This window comes from Bombus flavifrons, chromosome 15, assembly GCF_040668555.2.
Source record: "Bombus flavifrons isolate JBK064 chromosome 15, iyBomFlav1_principal, whole genome shotgun sequence".
Taxonomy (NCBI): domain Eukaryota; kingdom Metazoa; phylum Arthropoda; class Insecta; order Hymenoptera; family Apidae; genus Bombus; species Bombus flavifrons.
Genome location: NC_138456.1, coordinates 9,758,224 through 9,775,262, shown reverse-complemented (window position 1 = coordinate 9,775,262; position 17,039 = coordinate 9,758,224). Strand labels below are relative to the sequence as shown.

The window sequence follows — 17,039 nt, the reverse complement described above, 5'->3', positions numbered from 1 at the left end:
TTTATTCAAGCAAAAGAAAGGCAAACACCGTGACAACGTGAACTTCGAAATCGATTTACCCCGAGCGTAATAGTATTTTAATGCACGTGACACATTGAAAAATACTTTCCCGTATTTGGCTATTTCAAATTCTATTACGTTTGCGCTCCATTATATCGAAAAAGTTCAAAAGGTAGAGATTTATCAACGCAAAATAAAAGCTGAAATTGTTTCGTGTATTTGATCCGTGGTACGTCATTTGCAGAAAGAAGAAGAATTCGAAGAAAAGGCATTGCAAACCTGTAAAGCGGACGTTTAAAAATTCAGTTTTACCGCTGAAAAGGACGAACTCGAGTGACGCGGCGGGGCGCGACTAAGCAAAAATGACGCGACCAAGTTTCACAACCAGGTAAATGTTAATCAGCCGGAGGTAGGCATGGAGGATTTAACGCTTAAACTTTGGTTTATTCATCGGTAAGCTCGTTTAGCAAGTTTTCGGTCGAGTACCGTGATAAATTTTAGGTTGATCCGTCGCCAAGTTAATCTGCATTTATCTCGCAAAGATATGTAAATCATAATTACTGTTGCCACATTACCATCAGCTTATTCGAAACGTTGCTCCATATTTCTCAAAGATTTGCAACGAACATTTCGAAAAAGTCTTTGCAGTCCGTGAAATCCGAGTTTCATAGATTCCATTTTCAAAAATATCGTTTGTAATCGTCATTTTGTATTCGATGTATTTCTATATTTCGATTTATGAAATTGACCGGCGTGACATGCGAACAATTCGATTATAAGGGATAAAGTCGTTGCAATTTTATTTATTCAGAATTCTGCCACTGAAACACATCTCGCCAAAAATAACCAATTTGCAAAAGCAATATAGATACTTCGATTTCGCCACGCAGAAGCGTAGCTGATTCTCTTCCGCCAACATAACTACCAATGGCTAGACCCGTGTAAGTAAGTTGGTCGTCGTGTCGGGAAGTTGGAAGACGTATCGCTAGGGAGGGGCTCCAGAAATCGTGTCACATCGCATCGGCTACACGAAGAGAAGGATAAAAGCAGCGGTGGCTGTGGCGGCGTGGTTGTCGTCGTCGTGCTGGAGAAGGCAGCGTATGCGCGATCCGAAAATGTTGGGAGGCTCGAACGCAATGCCTAGGGAGATACACGATGTGGAAGAAAAGGGGATTTGGTCGGTGCGCGAGGTGTGATCGATCCGCAGATAATCGCGACCTACAGTTTCACTGATCAATAATAACGGTCCAACTATTGCAGAGCCACGAACATTCTCGCCGATAAATTATACTCTGTGACCATCCGGAACCCGCCATTTACCATTCCCAATTTTCTACTCGCCATTTCAACTTCCGTTTGCTCTTTTCCACGGATCAACGATTCCTTCGTCCATTCGTTTTCTTATCAGTTGCTTAGCGTGATTCGCAGTTAACGAAATAAAAAGCGAGATAGCAGCGTTAGAAGAGGTTAATAAAAATGGGGGAGAAAGAAGAAGAACGACAGGTCGAACGCGGTCAGAGGGGGTAGAAACGCAAAGGATAAAAGGAGCGTTCGAACGGGAGAGAGAGAGAGAGAGAGAGAGAGAGAGGGAAGGAGAGTGGAGAAAGCTCACCTTGACTCAGTGACTGTGCAGTATCGATCCACTGGGTAAACTCGCTAATATAATTGTCTCTCCGCCGCAAAAACTAACAGGCAGCTATGTTGCTGGCTCGGTAACGCAGCTGCTGCTAATTCGCGAGCATTGCTATTTTTTAGTCAAGTTTCGCGCCCACGGCTACGCGACGCGAATAAATTGGCTGACTTCTAACCGCTCCGCGAATAATTCGTTGAGTTGGTTTCGCGGAAGGAAATCCGAGCTCGTTGCGTGCTCGAGCAAATTGAATGTTCACGCGACTTTCCTTGTCGTCGGGCGCGAATGATTTTTCCATCGGTTGGTCATGAATGTTTAAAGAGTAACGAAGAAGGTGAAAAGAGCAGGGAGCAAAGTAGAAAAAGAAACGTTTCAGCACGTAACTTCATGTATATACACGACACGGACAAAAGAAAATTCTAGTTAGCGTGTCATAGACGAAAGCTTATGAAGCGACTGGATTAAGTGAGAATGAAAGAAACGTAAACTGGTTGCACCCGATGCGACGTGACACGGTGCGTGCAAAACACCGCGATGTAGCCCTGAGTGATAAAGGCGAGCACGTGCATCGGTCTCGTCGTGCTAGGTCGATTCGGACGAAAAAGCCAGAATAAATTACGATGCTTTATCAACGAAGGAAAAACGACGTCCTCGTGCCGCAATTCTGTATCGTTCGGTGTTGTAAAATTAAATAGTTGATACATACGCGAGCTGTTTAATTCACCGGAAATGGAAAACGTGGAAATAACAATGACGATAATACATTTGAAACTGGGTGTAAAACTTAATCCGGACGAGCTTCATATGCATACATATTTATCGTGCGTTAAAAGCTTGAGAACGAATGCTTTTACCGTTCCTATTTGCTTAATTTCCGCAAGAACACAAATTTAGATCTATCCACGAATTAATTGTTCTGACTTTTATAATATATCTGTTTCTTAATTACCTCGTATTTTTAATTATCTCTCTCTTTGATGTCTTTCGTCTCTTTCTCGTCAGCAAAAAAGACACCTTATCGTATTAAACGAACGAACGCGAGGAAACTTGGAATTCTACGTGGACGAAAGTCAATTTGCAGCCGCTGCGAAGTTAACCGATATCGAGACGTCTCGTGACGGAGCTGATATCTCGAATAGACATTCAGACAATAAGTTTTCGTAGGAAAGTCATACACGGTCCCGAAAGCCGAGACAGTTTGATCGAACGATCGAAACGGGTTTTCTTGTCCCGGGAGGGAAACGCGGAAGTCATTCTTTTCACTCTAGATACAGCGTACGGGACAAGACAACGATCGCGAGTCACCTTTCTCGTACGGGAACTCGGAGCCACGCCCTCTTGGCTAAATTAGGCCTTGCAGAATTAGCAGCAGACGTTGCAAGAATAGACTCGCAATATAAGTACCTTGCCGCGACAATTAGGTGTATATGATTCTGGTTTTTAAGCGGAATTATCTGAATTAATCAAAATATCTTGCAATTTGCGCATTCAATTACCTGATCTTCGTAAAAACCAAATTCTACTTTTTGCAACATTTTTCGCAATTTCATTTTAAATCTTGCAGCCACTCTGAACACCATATACGCTAACGCAGTTTGTTATTCAACTATTTTAGTTACTACGTTATGCTATATCTAGGAGCTATGAACGAACTGCACAATGTATCTGACCCATAAGAGGATGATTCTACTCGGGAGAGTGAGTACGGTAATCAGAGTGATTAAGGGCCTGGCGATGTTTATTTGTACAATGTCTGATAATTTTTTCACGATCAAAGAATTGTAAAATATTGTGTATTTACATAAAATTACGAGTTTTTTGCTGATCGACGATAATGACGATAGATTTTTATTGGGACTTTTGATGTTGCATATCGAAAACGTCATATTTTCGAAGCATAAAATATTCTGATGGAAATCCTGTTCCCCTCTATGCTCGAATATCTATGAAAATTTAGTCGTAATATGATTCTCATTAGCGATTGCAGTTCGAATACAATTAATTGTGGATTATTCAATTATTCTTTGACCGAACGTACTCGAGTATTTATTCGCACGAATTCACGTAGCTCATATGTATCGGGTCCTTCAATAATGATTATTTGCTATTTTCAGCTAAACAAATATGCACCATTTGTTGTAATTTCGTTGCCCCGTCAATTGATTTATCACCATTAATTAATTAGTGCCAGCGGTTTTTCTATCATCGTCCAAAGTTGATATATCGTTTGTATTCGACCAAAAACTCGCACGATTGGTTGTCAATTCTATCACTTCAACATTTCTCGACACATTTCCATGTTTTATAGCTTCCGTTCGCACTTTATTTCCCTCAATTTTTCCAATAATTTTTCTTTAACCCCGTTTACCAGGAGGTTCGTTTCTTTTCTTTGTTCTCTTCATTTAATCTGAACGCAGTGGAAAGTCGACGCGATGGTAGAAAAATCGATCTATGGTAATCTCGGTCGACTGAATTTCCTTCGTTTATTTCTTCCCGCGAATTTAAACCGTCGATCGGTCTCTTTGGCAAATTTCTGATCGATGGCTGCTACGGAAGTCTTATTAAAGGTTAACTGTATCAATCACGTTTCGCAAAGTAAAACGTACGATAGATAACTGTATCTTCGAAATGCCTCGAAACGCTGAAAAATCTGTTTGAAAAATTTTACGCTTGATTCGCTCCTGGTTAATAAAAAACTCGATATATCCGATAAGTTTCGATCCGAGTACGCATCGACACTTTTCCTTGACTGATATCGCGGATTTTATCATCCTAAACGTTCTATCAATCTCGATCGTATTGAATTTTAAAATAGTTCTGCCGTAGAACATGAAAAATGTGATTTCTTTCTCCTGTGATCTTGAATTATATCCTCGATTAGAATCGAGTCTCTCGAGTCGAACGTAATAAGTCTAAGGTAATGTATTCTACGGATGATTGCTTTCCTTCGTAATTGTCACGCCATTGTAATCGCTACACAACAAATGACATTCTTTCGGCAGAAAAAGGATGATCGAAATTGCGTTACATTCAATCACATCATTTAGTTGTTACGTTATCGGATCGCGTTGAATACCAAGAAACCTGGTTCCCGTGAGGTTGAAAGGGTAAAGGTAAAGACAGAGAAGGAAGAGGGGAAAAAAGAGGGAAAAACGATTTGCCGAAAAGGAAAGCTAAAGACTTCTTGGAAGTGGTTAAAAGATAAAAATCTTCGTTTCAAAGAAATTACGTTAGCTCGATGTAATGAGCACGATCTCGAGCAATCGAATGGTTTCCTCTCTCTTTCTATAGTCTGCGGCAAGTGTTGTCTCGAGGTACGATAAATTGTTTTGGCGTCCCAATACATTTCCACCAATTCTAGACTTAATTAATAGTAAACAACATCGGATAGCAGACAACACCGGAACGAAACGGCAGCAACGAAACAGCATTGAGAGACTCATACGATCGAATCGAAAGGTTGATCAGCGGTGGAGAAGCACTGAAGTCCCTCGAATAGACTATCCTCGCTAAAGTTGGTGGAATTAGTCATTCAATTTATACAGTTAAAATATCCAATCCAATTGGAATTGCTTTTCGCGGGCAATCCTCGTCGATAAAAGCGTCTGGTTGAAATCGATTCAATAGACGATTACACGCAAAAAACATCTCTTTCGTATTCAGTTATTTCAGTATCTCGTAGTCATTAACGATCGCTTCAACATCGTTTATGCTCGATCTTTTGACTAAAAATCTGGAATTTCTAAATCTCTGTTAGTCGTCGTTACGATTCCAGCAAATAACACTGGCGGACAAGGGAAAAGAATAGAGAAAGAGGAGAGAGAATTCGATTCGTCCTAGTAGGAGTAGCTAGCGATGGCCTGAAGACGATTCGGCAGGCTTCGAATGTTATTCGTTACTCGGGAGTCCTTAGAAGCTCGTACAATCTCGACTCGAAGTGTTTCAAAAATCTTGAAAGTTTCGAGAGTACTCCGGGGAAAAAATTTTTCGAGTAGCTACACAGCGAATCCCTAAGGTCTAAGGGAGGAGTTAGAAGTTAGAAGAGCGCGAATGCCACCTACCGAAACGGAAAAATTTCGAACAATTTGACAACGTCCATCCTTATCGCACGTTAAGAAACACGCGTTACAGATCAACGTGTGTGAGTGTGTATGCCTTTAAAACGTCGAAACTGACAGACTTAATACTTCGAGTTACAACGAAACGAGCGTTGCCCGAAGAAAATTGTTTGGAAAGTTTCAAAACGAAGTGGCGAATGCCCATCGCTAACCCGAACTGTCTCCTATCCGAGTATATAACGATCGTCCCAGGCCATTCCCGCGGCTGGTCCCGTTCACCAGGAGTGAGATGTTTGCGATGGAATTTGAAAGTTCAACCCCGTCGAGAGGTTCGGTCCTTTTGGAGCTCTCATCCACTTCACCCTTCGCTGTTATGTGCCGCTTTACCTCCACTCGTCCGTCTAGTCTTCTGGCCCTCTCCCCGCCAACCGGTGGCTGGATTTAAAGGGACACTCGAAAGAAATCCGCTCTTTCGTTTCTCTGTTATTCACTCCCCCTCCTCCGCTTCGCTCTTTCCGGCAGATCACCATATTGCGGTCGCGTCGTCGCTTCGCGCCACATTTCGCTCGTCGAGATAACTAAACTCGTTTCGAACGACTAACTCTTTCGTTTTAAAGAGAACGTAGAGGTGTATTTGCGATACGAGAACGTTTCGTTCGTATCTCACCAGGATATCGGTTAGTAGGACGATAACGATGGGACAAGATAGCGTCGATCTGGACAAGAAATCACAGGGCAGAGCCTTATTTCAGTAGACTTTCGCGCAATTGAAGATACTATCGAAATAAGGAGATAACTTCACTTTTCGGTAATTTAAGTAAACCGATTAAATATCGACAAAAATCAGATCACTTTTTAAAACGTACTATAAATTTATACTGCGGTAAAATATATAGGACTATATGCGGTATATATAGGACTAATATTGGTAGTAATAAACTTTTGCTCTTTTGAACTTGAATCCTGTAGCTTTTCCCCTCTTCCAGTAAACACAATTTAAACATAGTGCTGTCTCTTATAAAATTCAAGCAACTTAAAACTCTGTTAGTTGATGAATCCGTTACATATTTACAGACTCAGCTCGAAACACCCTTTTCAAGTTTCTACGTTCGTTCTCATTAACCAAGTCGTTTGATTGCGAGTCATTTGAATACAAATACCTCGAGTAATCTGAGTCTTAAGGAATCTTCGCGGAGGATGTTAGTTCTTGCGAAATTACAGCATACTCTATCGATGATCATCGATTTGAAGTATAAGGTATCACGATGTTCAACTATTATCGTTCTCCTAATTCGCGGTTTATTCGGTTCTATCGTTGAACAGTGTCGTAACTGTAGCTGACGTAATCGAATTTCCTCGTTAATTAAAATGTCCACAATTACGTAGTATGGTTTGAAGCCCGGTTCCCGACGAGAACCCCAGATTTGTATTATCTAACGAGCTACGGAATAATTAGAACGCCATAAATCCAGTTGCGTTTAATACCGTGGATACCGCGAAAATGGGTCGGAAAGTAGGTCACGTTTTGTATTTTCGCAGAACCGAAATTTCGAGAGGATAGGACAAGAGAAAGCGCGCAACCGAGTGTAGAAGATCGGTAAAACTTTCTATGGATACGCGCTGCTTCTCGCGAATCACATCGGTATAATCGAGATACGTAAGTTCGATCGAAGTATCACACGCGACGATAATTAAAATTTTAATCGAATTCAAGGTGGGCAAAATTTATGGCGCAAAAAAAATTATGAAAGTTCAGTTTTCTTCGATATTTCGAAATGGTAGATAGGGCGTTTTAAACGAGAAGGACAGAGCTGCATTTTATAGACTTTTGTTTTGAGATTTTCGAATTTTTCGCCAGGATAATGAAAATTGAATTTCTTTTATCGGAGAATGTAACAACGTGTAAAATTTCCTCGCGGAAATCTCACTTTTTCCACGCGATTAATAGAGATAGAAGTTTCGTTTGCGATTACTCGCGTAATCGATGCGCGTTATATTCACGGACGAACACCTGGTAGAGAAGTGCAGCTACTGGCTAGACGCGAAATCCATTTCGAGAGAGTAGCAAATATTATCTCACCGTATCGCACAGCGACATACAGCTCGTTTATCGTCATTTTCGACCTATCGCTTCTTTGTCTCGATCTAGTCACAATTTACTTCGCGTTGCTTTTTTCACGCTGCCATTCTTCTTTCCTTTGAACCGTCCGTGTGTGAATTATCGCTTCTGACAAATTTCGACGTATGCGTTACATATATGCTCCGATTGCCCTATTTGACACATAGTATTCCGAATTCTGGTAATGCTACGTATTCGAAAAGAGATAGAGTAACGTTCATACGGACGTCAATTGGTCATAAGTTAGGAAGATGGAACGTTAATCCTCATCATACAAATTATCGGACAGAGAGGGTGGAAGCAAACTTCAACTCGAATGTAACGTAAACGGTTGCTAGTTAGATTTTCGTTTGGTAGGTCGGAAAGGTAGGAAAATAGAGGAAAAGGAAGGAGAGCGTGACGGAAGAGGAAAAAGTACCGCGACTCGGTAGACGGAGTTGGCAAGTTTTGGAAGCCGGATACGCGGTTGGCTTAGTAGTTGTAATTACGGAGCCTCCCTCCGGTACAAAGATAGGATTTACGTTGACAATGAAGACCGTTTCGAGATGATACGCTACATTCAAAATGGGCCAAAACATAACACTACTGATCGTAGCTTGGTACTTTACCATCTTCTTTAACGAGTCGTCTCAGAGTTTTATCATTTGTTTAACGTTCAATGGGTCAATATCATGCTCAAGATCATGACATAAATTATACTTGAACGCATTTTAGCACCTTCTACATGGGAAAAGCATATGCTTGCCAAAACATAAAGATTTAGAAGAAGCTCGAAGAAGGAACTATAAAATAAATTCCTTTCACAGATTTGTCAGGATAATTATTTTTACTGATTATCGTCACGACCTAGATTTAACCTGAGCAATTTAGATCATAGTTTAAAAATTGTCTGATACTATTAAAAATAAACGAGATTCATACTTAGATGTTCTGTTCTGTGGTACCTACAGTATATCATTTCGAAATAAGCGCTGTGTGCAAGACACAAAAATTCGCCCAGTGGCAAATGTATTACATCGTGAAACTTTGCAAACTACAAGATATCCTTTGCAGAAACTGGCGATCCTCTTTCCAGGAAATATATACGTACACATAGTATCGAATAAATAGCGATTCTCCCTAGTTTAGAGAAAATTCTTGAAAAACTTTCTACAGAACAACAATGGACTTTTTGCTTTTCGATTGATCGACCTACCGCGCTCCACTCATAACTGCGATTCACCACCCACTCGATATTTCCTCGTTTTCGAACGTGTTTCGCTCCTTCCTCGACTTTTCATCCTTCAAATTTGCATCGCGCCATGTAATTTCCCGATTACTAAACCAAACAACTTGTTTTCACGTGAAAGGCGTAAACACTAGAAGGAAACTATAATACACATACGTAGAACTCATTGAAAATCATAAAATAGTTGTTTCCGGAATCGATACGAGCACAGAAGCGAACCGCGAATCGAAAATTCCCGGTGGTATTTGTGTAATAGACGAGAGCTCGAAAGTTTCTAGCTTGTTTTGTTGGCAAGCCTCACCTCTCGAAACTTATACACGGACACGTATTTCTTGCATCTTCCTGTTTTTCCTTCCGATCGATAAAGTTATATAGCTTTCAGGCTAATTTTTGCCTGGCTGTTTGCGACTTTAAGTGGATACTCGACGCGGCTTCGAAACTCTCGATCTTGCGATTTCGCGTGCTTTCTAACCGAACCTCGTCCGGTTTAAACTCGATCAAAGTGTTTGCGCCGGTCGATCTCCAAGAATCTCCTAGAAGGAAGAACACGCGTTCCTGGACAAAATCCAGGAGTCGAGCGAACAACTGATACCGAATGAAGGAATGTAAAGTTTCGCGTTTCGATGATCCAAACTAGTCTACGTCTGTTGCAAACAATTGTAGAGAAAAATTTACGCGATTGTTTTTACTAACACGTTCGCGTTTTTAATAACATTTTCGAAAAAATAATTTTCGATATAATTCGTTTTTATAACTTTTCATTCCTACCCTTCGTAATCAAATACATATACATGACGTAAAAGTACTGGAATCCGTATCGTACCCAATGAATATGTTAACGAACTGAGGCTAAACTACATCTGCCATAGAAAATTTATCCGATTAACATGTTCATTGTGAATCCAATCTCCATTTCGAACAATGATATATGCTCGCGAATAATTTCCATACAATAGGTACGTGTACGCCATAAAACTTGGGTACGTATTTGGCACGAATTGTCCTGAATTTTTTTTGGCTATTTTATAGCTTTTATTTCGCGTCCCACACAATCAAGTCGCTACCATAGGAGATATAAAACATAAAAATACGTATTCACTCATAAACGCATCGTACTCGGTGAATGTTGAAAATATTAAGCAACCGTGTGTCAGGATATCAAAGCATATTGTAAATCACGGACTTAACGATCTTTTAATTAAAATATCTTGTCAAAAGATAATTTCAATATTAGGTATTAAAAAGTTTGGTTGGACGTTCTTTGTTGGACGATCTCGGATGAGGCTTTTCTCGATCGGAATGATTTTAGGCGAAAACCGGTATCGATAGGTTTGGCATTTACGTAGCAGGGGGAATAAAACACCGACAAAGGGCAAAGTGCATTCGATGAATACGAAAGTAACGATCTAGCTAGTGGATCTTCCTTTGTCCTCGAATAATTCTCTCTCAAAGGGGCGAACTAATGGCGAGCTTTGTCCATGCAAGGGAAGCATTTAACGGATGCCGACGTTCACTGTGACACACCTACAACAGTGTTTCTATCTTTGTTTCTTTGTTTCTCCAATTAGGAATGCGAAAGAAAGAAAGAGAAGGAGAGAGCGAGAGAGAGAGAGAGAGGACGTGATCTTCGATTATTCTCGTTGGTTACATTGGAAGCGAAACGGACCCAACGAACTCAGTGGAAAGTAAGGAAACTTGGAAAGATGGAACGCGATCTTACGAGCGGATGAATCTATCGAACAATCGTGTTTATTCTTCGTCATTGTAAACTGTAATTTATTCGTGAAATTTGTCAACGCGCTTTGTGTGCAGGTTTAGCAAAGACTGTTGGCCTAGCGTTGTTGGAGTGAGCGTCAATTTCCTAACGAGTCCTCAATCCGCACGATTACATAAAGGCTTCCTTGTTTCGCGCGTTCACAAGAAGCGGCGAATTTCGAAACTGTTGCAAGACAAACGGAATTATGTATCGTGTCTTTCATAAATTCGTTGCAGACTCCGAGAGACTTACATTGTAAGAGAGACTTGCATCGTACCTTGGAAAGTAGAATTATTTCTAATCGGTACAATTACTTTTCCGTTCGTTCTCCGATCAATGTCTCCGGTTCTTGACCTTTAAGGTTGAAATCACGAGCTAAATATCTAGCAAACCACTCGCGAACAACCCCTTCACGAATAACACTTTTTCGTTAGCGGTAGATACTTTGTTTTGTGCTGTTTGCATTGCATTTTTGTCTTTCTAATCTAAACAAAAGTGAAACATCGAATGACACGAATGCATAAAATGTTTTTATACGCAGAGATACTAGTAAGTATAATTAAAGTATCACGATTCAGAGAATGTGCAATAGTTAGCTTAACTTTTACACCATAAACAAGCACAAAAATTTCTATGAAAGAAATACCTATGAAAATCGGCACGAACTTATCGATTGATCCGATGAACCATACAATGGCCTAATTTCTATTTTAAAATCAGCTTATCAAAATCAGCTAACAATTCACCGATACACTGAAAGCTATGCTTCCGTCGACGTTTCTTTTACTTTTCGGCTCGTACGTTTCCGATGCGATCGAACAGTAGGTAAATGTACGCGTGGGCTACATCGAGCCAAGTATCGGTGCAGCTAGGAAGCAACTGGATCGAACGCGTATTTCCTGATATTCCACATTTTTCCTACTGCTTTTCGACAAGCCATGGAATTCGTAATACGACGCTTCCGCATTCTGATCCATTCCGCAAACAACGGTTTTCCTATCCAGTAGACGCGTTCGACGAATCTTGCTGGTCGACGTCGAAAGAAAGGAAGCTGGCTGCCGCCACAACCTTTTGCAAGGAAAATTCGATAACGCGAACCTCGTCCATCGCTGCATATTTCTCGTGCATCAGACAACGGCCAGCTGTTGTTCAAGTATTGCTTCTCACTCGATAACCTCTTAAATTCAGATTCCAGCTTATTATTTAAATACCGCTCGTTTTTGTTTCCAACTGCATCGCATATACCTTGCATATGGTATTCGAGAAGGTAAAAAGAAATAAAAGAAAATAGGAAGGAGACGCGTGTTATACACATTTTTTTCTGAACGATATTCTTTTTACGATATCGTTAGAAGGAATATCGTAATTCCTCGTGTTCCCATAGTTTTTGCAATATGTAAACGTTATTCGAGTGGTTCCAAACGGGCCAGGAATAGAGAGAAAATGAGAAGGTAGACTCATTCGATTAATGTGCGAGTAGGTTGCAGCGTAACATCTCCGTTTTCTTGCCCCCATCTCTCCACTGGGAAATATAACAGTCTATGGACGCACGTTAACACCATGGTTACAACGCGTTGTTGCTTCATGTTTCATTCGAGAAATCGCTACTGTGCGCTATTATCGCCTTTCTTTCCTACGATGTAAAAATAACCTCGGTTAACGTTGGTTAAGCTACAATCCGGTTACGCGCACGCTCATCTACGACGTTCTTTCTACAACGTTACGTGATCTCGCAGTTGATTAATAAGAGATATATTTCTCATGCTTTCGCTTGAAATAACAGTGACGCAGTTATCAATATTTTCTTTATATAGGTATTTTCTATATCTTCTCACCTGTGGAAATTTATTTTACTCGTTCTTGGGAGCGCGGGAAATAGCGGGCGACTATGAAATATAAAATAAATTGGCAGCGAAAACAATGTAGGAAGAAAATTCGTTTATACATGTACAAAATATACGTTTCCATAGGAATACTGGAATTTTTTAGATAAACACGTAGAGTGGCATCGATTGAAAACGGCGAAATTTTATTAAATAATATGGTCACGTGTTCGTGACACGTTGCCTCTGCTGATAATACGCAATGTATCACGATGTATCGATCATGATTACATGTAAACATATAGGCACGTTACACGTGTACAAACGTGCAACCGATGAGCTGCATATATTACTCCGGAACGTTAACCGATAATTCGGTGAAATATACCAAACATTTGCCTAGCTTTCGCAGAGTCCAACGCCTTATCCGAGAATGTTTCTTCGAGAATTCGCAATCGATCACGAACGAAATACTTTCACGATGGAGAAACGATGATATTAATCCTTTTTCCATATTTCGTTACAATCGAAATACAATTCGTTACATTCCACGAATCACTTTCTTCCTGAATTTTATAAAAGTCAGATCCTTTTCATTACGTATTACTCATTAAGGTTGTCATCGCAAAGGAGAATTTTAAAAACCAACGAAGAATAACCCATTAATCCATTATTAGCACCCATTGTTCAAAGATTACATTGATATTATGACTCGAATTTAAATGTATGTACTTACATTTTCATTTACGTATTCACATTACATGTTCATTGTGTCATTACAAAGAATATTCTGTAAAATTTTCAATAAATTTAAAAAATGTATTTCAAACAAGTTACACGATGCACGAAATAAAAGAGCACTGAAGCTCTATTTCATGTGAACTATCCTATAGACAAATGATACACGTAGGTAGTTTCCGATGAAATCCGCGCATGTAAAGAATCTAAAGCGTTCAAACAGACGTTTCATACTTTATGTACATCATAACGTGTAGTTCTTTCGGCGTCCACGCGAAACATCGTTGGCATTTCGTCGGAAAATATTCGCTTATTGCCATAAAACTGTTCGTCAAGGTTCGTGGTCAGAGGAAGGAGAAATGTCGGAAAAATTAGAAAATTTATGTTCCTCGTTCCGAATAATGTTTTACTCACGGTTACATTTGCCGCCGCTACGAAAGTCGAAGAATCAAAAAGAGATACGAGTACGAAAGCAGAAACAAAGAAACGCGAAAGATAAAACAGCCGTCGCAAGCTAATGGGACGAGTTACGAGTAAACTAATGGTGCATTTGCGATGCAAATTCTTCTTTGCGGAATGCCTATTCGCGTCCGATTCTACAACACGCCAGACCTTTTACAAGCATTCTCCGTGTGAATCTATTGTTCTCAACATCCGTTGTATTTCGTGCTTTGCGTCTTTCTAACGAATTCCGCCCCGTAATCGCTGAATTCTTTCCATCGTTTCTTTAATCTCCGACGTTGGTCTACCCTTACACCAGCACTGTAAATCGCAGGCTAAGATTTCAATCGATATACCAAATCATGGGTGAAAGATATTGTGGCAATTACGAGATCGTAAAATGAAATTATAGGAGATATCTAACGTTAGGATTTATATGTTTGCCATGTGCCGAATCAGGATTAATTTAGAGTTAATTTGTAACTGAGAAATATTAATGAATATATAACTAACGAGTTTGGTTAACCCCTTGACGCGGCTAGTGACTCACTTTGAGGTAGAAATTACTCTGAGATAACAATTTTCACGAGCAGTAAAATGAACACTTTTTTCTCGATTAAAGGAATCAATTTTAAATCACAGCCAAGTGAATTAGGTATGTCTTTCGTATTATTTTACATAAACAATCGTACAGACATACAAAATCAAGAAAGTAAAAAAAGAAATAAATTTCAGACAATTACCGTTTACGTAAAAGCGTATTTTATTACCAAGTAATACATCATATGAAAGTACAAAATGTGCTCTGTGTTAGACATTTCGTGGCAGTCCACTATGGTAACGAACGCGTCGTAACCGAATATTTCTCCGAGAAAGAATATTGGTCGCAAATTCTTAATATGTGCAACTTATTGCGCGATCTAGGAGTCCTATAACTCTCCCAAAGAGGTTTGTTAGTACTTGGAAGACGCGGAAGCGGCAAGAGTCTTGGTCGTGCTTAAAGTTGATGTCCACTTAACCTCGATTCTTTGTCAGCCTTCAGCCAACGTATCTTCTCTTTCCCTTTACAGTTTATTCTTCTCCCACGACAATTAAACAAGATTTTCCTCGGTGTAAATATTTATTCTGTAACGATGAACTGAGAGAAATGTTGGCAGTTCGAAAGGTAACGAACATGGCGAAAACCATCATGATCGTTCGAATTCCCTTTAGGCAAGCGTTTGACTCTCTTCGCTTTGTTTCCGGTGAAATATTTGTTCGATCCGGTAATAAGCGACGCACAGCCGTGTTAGAAACTCTTTCGATGCTGCGCGTTTGCTCTTCGCTTTTGCATTCGGCTCTTTGTGTTTGTCCTCTAAATAGATATTAATTCGAGCCAGGGGAAAAGAAGAAAAAAGATTAGTTGACACTTTCGTCAGCAGCGTTTCAGCCGGGCTTATACAGGCTGATCTTTGCGTGTACGAAAGCCCATCGTGGCAAAATGTGTGCATACACACTTTGCATATTTCATCGCTTTTCTTACAGTCTCTTAAGGAATAAATGATCAATCGAACGAAAGTCGAGTTCACACTCGAGTAGCCAAGTAAAATTGATGGTGACTCTTCTTTTCGCTGGAGCCGATCCGATCGATCTTTTTTCACTTGCGCGATACGTCGGTGGTACAAGTAGTATGGGCAAACTATAAATAGTGTAGGAATGTTAGGTTGCAAATAGATTTCCACTCGGTAAATATATAATGGAATAACAGGGCGATATTTGACGATAACAGGTAGAAATAGTAGGATAACAATTGCTTTCATTCGACACGACTTAATTCTCTCAAATTTCTCCGCCTCTCTGACTCCCACTCGACTCTCTCAGCTCTTCAACGATTTTTATAGCGCTCTCAAAAATTCCACGCGCGCAATACACATTCTTCCACGGGCAACCAAATTTCCATGTGGCGCTATGCCGCGCAACTCTCGTCGTGCATTCTCTTCAATCCCTAATCCGCTACCGATACTCGAGCATGAACATTCGCTCGATTCTCTATCACCCGTCATTCACATGAATTCTCACCCCCGCACAATATAAAGCAAAGCTTGCAGAGACACTCTGTCACTCGCGTCGCCCTGCCCGTTAAACCAATTAATCCTGTTAATGCTATTAATCGCGCTAATTCCGCATGTGTCGACAAAGACGGGCCAGGGCAGGTTCGACGCGGTTTCAACGCTCGATAACTTTTCCTAGATACTAAATAGGTTAGCCAAGTTGTCTGGAGCGCGCCGGCTCGAATAGGGCCGGGCTAGCCCAATTATAATACTCCCTTTAAACGGCGACACGGCGCGGTGTCGTGGCGTCGTAACGTCGGGGCGAGTCGATGTCGAGGAATGGAACGACGCGGCTCCCGCATCTATCTTCCAGCCATGACCTTGTTTTTTCCTGGACACGGAAACTGGGCTGCGTTTTTCGCAGGTCCGTGCGCGCAAACGGAGCAGAAGCGCATCGGGGAAACGAGGGAAACAATCTCGTTAGACGGGGCGTGGATGTTGTTGCATTCCCGACGAGGTCACGTTCTCCCGTTATGGCCGTACACCACTCTCTCTCTCCCTCTCCCTCTCTCTCTCTCTCTCTGTCTCTTCAACTTTGCCAATGACTTTCGATCGACCGCGTTCAGCCGGTTATCGCTATCGAGGACTCTCTCGAAGCAAAACCCTGAGCCATCCAACCCCAGAGGTCGATCTCGCGAGTAATTTTCACGCGTTTCAAATCGAATCCATTTCACGCGGAGTGTTTCGGTAGCGTATCGAATTAGAAGAGACGAACCATTCGTGGCGATTAGCTCGAAACTCTCCCACATCGTGCATCCATGGAAAAGGTCTTTCACAAATTTGGTATCGAGGGGTTATGAGGCCGCTGCATACGATGCCGTGTTGCGAGATACATTATTGAGTAAACGTAAACGTGGCGCGCAGGCAACGTAAGTGAGATACGAGATTCGATTTGAGTTCATTTTCGTTAATTTTCATCTCGCGATAAAGTGCTATGAACGCAGTGAAATCAGCGGGAAATTGCGTTAATTTCTTAAATATTAATCAATTGTCGCGTAATCTTTATAATGGATTGCCGTCGTCAAAAATATTGATTTGCGGATGCTAAATTCATAAGAAATCCATATTCTTATAAAGAAAAATTGAATTACGACTTTGTCGATGGATTTTTTAATTTCTGGATATTAAATCCCATCGTACAGTATAAGCAAGAGTA

At 40.7% G+C, this 17,039-nt stretch overlaps 1 protein-coding gene across 7 annotated transcripts in view; it reads left to right on the top strand.

The window, feature by feature from the left end:
- Nucleotides 1–17,039, top strand: part of GABA-B-R2 (gamma-aminobutyric acid type B receptor subunit 2) — an 85,384-nt gene that overhangs the window by 29,794 nt on the left and 38,551 nt on the right. Inside the window, exon 2 of one of the 7 annotated variants that reach the window (XM_069128640.1) lies at nt 245–388. The exons of the other annotated variants lie outside the window; for them this stretch is intronic. The gene's annotated coding sequence lies outside the window, so the exon portion shown is untranslated. The remainder of the gene's footprint in view (nt 1–244; nt 389–17,039) is intronic. 7 annotated transcript variants of the gene reach the window in all.